The following is a 6000-nucleotide window of genomic DNA, read 5'->3' on the forward strand; positions in this document are numbered from 1 at the left end:
GTCTTATAGTGCAAAAAGACTCATGGTTTTCTTTGTTTTTCTTTTTACCTCCATGACAATTTTACTATCTTCTGTTTATTTGTTTATTCAAAACACATTTATTGAGCACCTACTATGTGCCAACTAGTGTTTAGTGTGCTCCAGATAGAACAGCAAAAAAGCAAAGCCCCTGCCCGCATGGTGTTTATAAATTATTGTATGTTAAACAGTGGTACCTTCCATGAAGAAAAATAAAACAGGATAAAAAGGAGAGGGAGCAGTGGGACCCAGTGGAATGGGTCTGGTGGTAGATTACAATTTTATGTAGGTGAGTCAGGGGAGATCTCATGATAACATTTGGACAGAGACCTAAAGGAAGTCAAGGAACGGTGAGGGCAATGGGGTTCCAGGAAGAAGACTCTGCAGGACAAATGCCCCAAGGAGATACGTGCTGGCAGGGTTGAAAAGCAGGAAGGAGGCAGGGGTTCTGGGGATAGTAGGAGAGGGGATCAAGTTTAGATTGGGGCAAACAGGGGCTTAGGTTTTCACCTGCACTGAGAAGGGACACTGTTTGAGGGTTCTGAGCAGAAAAGAGATAGAGTCTGATTTGCATTTTAAAAGGCATTACTCCTGCTGCTGTGTTGAGAACAAACTACAGATAAATTAAAGCACAAGCAAAGAGACTACCAGACAGGAGGCTCTGGCAGTCAGTAATCAAACAAGGGATGATTGTGGCTTGAACCAGTGATAGCAGAAGGGAAATGAGGAGCGATCAGATTTTGCATATATTTTGAATATCTGAGGCAGATAGAACCAGGGTAGAAATTTACATTGTTGAGTTCATGTGCCTTTGACAGCTTTTTTGGGTTTTCATGTGTCCTGACAACTATCAATTCAACGATAAATTCCTGTCTGTTCTGAGAAGTTGGGTAGGGCAATCCTCCACACATCATCTTCCACCTCACATGATTCCCCTTCCGACACACTGAGTTTATGCCAGAAATAGCCACAGTATTGTTTTTCACTCAAATCTTTCTACTTTTAACTCAGATGGGAGACTAACAAATACTGGACCTGTCAGTGTGTGCTGGATCCCGGGCTGGGTTCTTTCCATAGAGCAACTCATTTTATCTTCTTATCAACCTGGTATAATAGGTACCATTGCCTCCATTTTAAAGTTGAAGAAACTCAAATCACAAAAGTCAAGTGATTGCTCAAGATCAGTGTCAAAGCTGAGGTTCAAAACTTGGAATCCTATGAAGCTTTACAAGTTGAAGAAACCATTCATGGCCCATTCCTTTTCTCCCAATAAATCAGTATATGGGCTTCATTTAATAGCTTTGTGCAACCTTAGTTTTTAAACTCATGGCTCTCAACTGTAGATAATTTTTACCCCAAGTTGACATTTGGGAATATCTAGATACAATTTTGGTTGTCACAATCGGAGGGGGGGGGGGGGGGGGTGGGAGGGCAGGGGTGAAGGGGAGGGGGCAGAGAATCACTACTGGCTTGAGTGGATAGAGACCAGGGATGCTACTAAACATCACATAAGGCATAAGAAAGTCCCCTACAATAAAGAATTATCCTACCCAAAATATCAATAGTGTTGAGGCTGACAAACCCTATTCTAAACCATTATTTAATAATCATACTGTCATAATAGAAGTAACATCAGTTGTAAAATTTTTATTAAAAGTCTTTTCATTATGATGCCTTAAAAATGGAGGAAGTGTCTATAGCCAGAACAATTTCAGTGTGTTGCTTGGGGTAAAACTTACAGCACTACAGGGAAGTTTTACCCAATATGCCCTATGACACAATGCTCTGTGGATATAAGTTTTCGAGTTTATATAAAAAAAATAGTTAGATACATGGAGTAAAAAGTTTAGTGGCTCCAAAGTGCAAAAGCAAAACTGAAAAATGTTCACAAAGGTAACTGATTAACTTGACACTTGCAATATAATTCAATGCTTATATGTATAAGAACACTCAAATTGTATTTATTGTGGGGTGTATTTGATATGATATTGGTCAATATGCAAAAAGTAAGATTTTCTAAGCACTATGAAATCTGATCATAGCCCTACAGTCAAGCAGTTTATAGAGTGACATCAGGAAACCAGGCAAGACTACCTGAATGAAATGAGTTCTGAGACATGTCAAGGTTTGAAGGAAGCACATTTCAGGCAGCAAAACCAGCAATTGCAAAGGCTCTGGGGTGGGAATAAGCCTGGTATACTCAACGTAAGCTGGCATTGCTAGCATGGAGCAGTAGGAACAGAATGTACAGCAGATGATGCTGGAGAGAGACAGAACCATTAGATTTTAATCTGAGCACAATGGGAAGCTATTGGAGTGTTAAACTGAGTGATGTCGTAATCAGATTTTGTTTTAAATTGGCTGGCTCTTGGGGAAGAATTGATGAAAGAGATGTATGGCAAAATCACTACAAGTTTACCCTGGGATACTCTCTCTCCTTCCTCTTAGAAATAGAACCCCCAAATTAAACTGTATGTATTGCTGCCTAGAATAAAAGACTACAATTCCCAAACTTCCCTTGCAGCTCCATGGGCCATGTGACTAAAATGTGGCAAATAAAAAGTGCAGATAGGACTTCTAGGAAAGTGCTTAAAGAGAGCTGATTCAACTAGACAGGGACCTGAAATGTAGACATAATGGCTAAAGTTTCACCATGAGATAAACTTGAGTTTGGAAGTAATGTACCAGTCTGAAAACTTTTACTGAGATGATGGAGCAGAAAGATAGAAACCCTGGTGAAAGGTGGGTCTCTGATGACACTATGAAGTTGCCCAAACATGCTGGAAGCTGGAATAGTTACTTCCAAACTTAAGGTGAGAAAGAAATAACCTTACGTTGTTTAGGCCACTGTTAATTTTTAAAATATAGAGTTGGAATCAATTCTAACTGACACAGGAGACAAAAGTAGAAGTGAGAGAGTAATAAAGAAATTGCTGCAGTGCAAGAAAAAGTTGGTGTGGTCAGTGGTGGGAATGGTGATAAGTGTAGGATTCCAAATATACCTTACAGGTAGTGTTAAGAACATAGCTGATTCCATCTGTGGGGAACTGGAGAGAAAGAACAAAATAAGGATAATCTCTAGTTTTCTGGTATGAACTAGAATGCTGGTTGCCCTTTCCTAAAATGGGGAAAGCTGGGAAAGAGGCAGGATTATGGGTTAAATCAAGGTTCTCTTTTGGACCTAAACATAATAATAAGGTTGAAATCTCCATTTAACATCCATGTGGTAAAGTTGAGAAGTCAGTTAGATATTTACCTCTGGGGCTTATGGGAGCAGTCTGAGCTATAGAAAAAAGTTATCAATATAAGAAGCTATTAAAACCATGAATGAGACCATAGAGAGTGATTCAAAAAGGGCCAATGATTGAGCCCTATGGTCATGAAGAGAAGGAAGAGCCCAGTGTAGGACCTGAAAAGCAGGAGGCAACAAAGTGGGAGGGAAACCAGAGACCATATGAATACAATGTCCCAAAGGAGGACAGGAGTAAGACCTTTAAGTGGTGCTGAGAAGCTAAGATGATGATTGTAAATAGATGACTGATTTGGCAAGATGTCTTTATTGGGAAAAGAGTGCCCAGTGAACTTCCTTCCTTCTTATGTCTCATTGGATAAAACAAGGTTCTATGCTCAGCCCTAGACCAATCATGATCAAATCCCTGGGCTGGGAGAAAGAAACACCTTGCCTGGAATCAATGGATCTCTGGCTTGAAAATTGGGACCACATTAGCAGAGAACTAGGAGCAGGAAGATGGTTATTGTCTGAGCAATAAACAGTGTCTGCCATAATGCTTTTTATTTTCCCATAAAAACCCCACACCTCATCACAGTTGGAGCTGGTACCACATTTGGCACATGTGGCAAAGCGATCTGGTGCTCTTTTTGCTTTTGCCATTGATCCTAAGCTGAACTGATGCTCAGGAATTTGTATATTTTTAATCACAAAATAATCACTCCCGTCTTCAAGAAGCCCTATACACCAAAGACTTCTAAAACCGAATAAAGATGCTGCCAAGTGAAAAAGGAGTTGTCTGCATAGCTTTTTCCCCTCTAAAATACTAGAGCCACCTGCTTGTCAACCTTAGAAGAGTAAACACACATTGGTCACACAAAAGCGAAAAGTTACTCCTGGCCAAGTTTTGAGGAAAAATGATGTTAGAGATTTAAAAAACAATATTTGTCCAAGAGAATTATCACATAAACTCACATTTCTGTATCCCTCGGCTTCTCTTTCTTCATTCTCATGTGAAACCCCTCTCACATGCCTTTATCATGTCCCTTCAAGTAAAACATTAAATTGTCATTTGTCTCTAAGACCAAGGCAGGTTATAGGAACTAGCCTCTCTTACTTCCTCTCACTCTGCTGTCATATGTAGCAGTTGTGCTTATAAAATGAGTGGTTGGTGATGGGAAGCAGGGAATGCTGCCTTATTCACAGAATTGTGCCTGTGGGACTAGGCCTGGCCTCATACTACTACTATTACTACTACTACTATTAATGATAATAATAATAATAAACACTACTTTGTCTCTCTAAAGAAAGTCTGCAGACACTAAAGGCTGCTGGAGCAAGACCAATAAGGAAATAATGATAGAGTACTATGTGTGAGGGCGTAGCACTGGGTCCTCAGTAAATAATAGCTCAATGAATACAAGAGAATGCAAAAGGCACAGCGCTCTCTTGCCCTTGGAGCTCTGTTAATTCAGTCTGAGGAGAAAGAGTTAACAGGTAAGGAATATTTGAAGGCAGGAGGAGAACATTGGCATGCCATTTCTATCAGCTGAAGAACAGAGACAAAGGAGATGTGCCAGATGGCAGGGAAAAGGGGAAGATCTATCAAATTCCAGAATGAGAAGGGATATTAGGGGTTCTCTGGTCCGGCCCCCAGATCTCATAGTGAGGTCAGTAAGGGAGCTCAGGCCCAGGATGCAGTAGAGATCACCCTCCAGTTAGAGGCAGAGACTACCCTGGTCCCAGGTTGCACACCCTCCACCTCATCACCTGGCTGTCTACACCCGCTGCCGATGCCTGGATATGTTCCCCTTTATTGAGGGGTGATGTGAGAATTACAGCAGACTGCACCCCGCCCCCCTTCCCGCATGCTCAACTTTTTCTTCTGGATTCACGCTCTCATTCATCCTTCACTTTTGACTAAAGTCGCTGAGAGTGGTTACCTTGCAATAATAATCTCTTTAAGTGTTTGACACACGCTGTTGTTTACCTTGACAATAAATCGTTCACTGCTGTCCCCTTTTCTCCTTTCTAGTGAAATGTGTTCAGGTAGCCAGGTGCCAAGCGCTTTAAAAGAACCTGGAACCGGTGCCATAGCCTCTGAGATGAACTGTGATTGGTCTAAGGCTGAGGCGTCCTTGCCAGTGATTGGTTTAGGAGTGGGCATGTGGCCCAGTTTTGGCCAATAAGATGTTAGAGGAGGTTAGCTCTGGGTACTTTTGGGAAAGCTGTATCTCTTCTGCCTTTAGCTGCGATTTGAGGATGAGATGCCTGGACCTGCCTTCGCCTCTTGTGACCATCAGGGGAGTCGCCGATACACTGACTGAGGCAAAGGGAGGGGTGGAGAAATAACAAGGACCTGTGTCTTGAATAATGTTGGTGGTGCCTGAATTAACCAAACCAGAAACTTTTTTTTTAAACATATATTCTATTGATTTTTTTACAGAGAGGAAGGGAGAGAGAGAGAGAGTCAGAAACATCGATGAGAGAGAAACATCGATCAGCTGCCTCCTGCACATCCCCCATTGGGGATGTGCCCGCAACCCAGGTACATGCCCTTGACCGGAATCGAACCTGGGACCCTTCCGTCCGCAGGCCGACGCTCTATCCACTGAGCCAAACCGGTTTCGGCGAAACCAGAAACTTCTGATCTCTAACTTCTTGTTCTGTGAGGAAACAAATACCCTGTTATGCTACCTACGTTAACTGGGCTTTCTGATCACTGTAACCAAAAGCATCCTAATTATTACGAG

This window comes from Myotis nattereri (assembly GCF_964212035.1).
Source record: "Myotis nattereri genome assembly, chromosome: 3".
Taxonomy (NCBI): domain Eukaryota; kingdom Metazoa; phylum Chordata; class Mammalia; order Chiroptera; family Vespertilionidae; genus Myotis; species Myotis nattereri.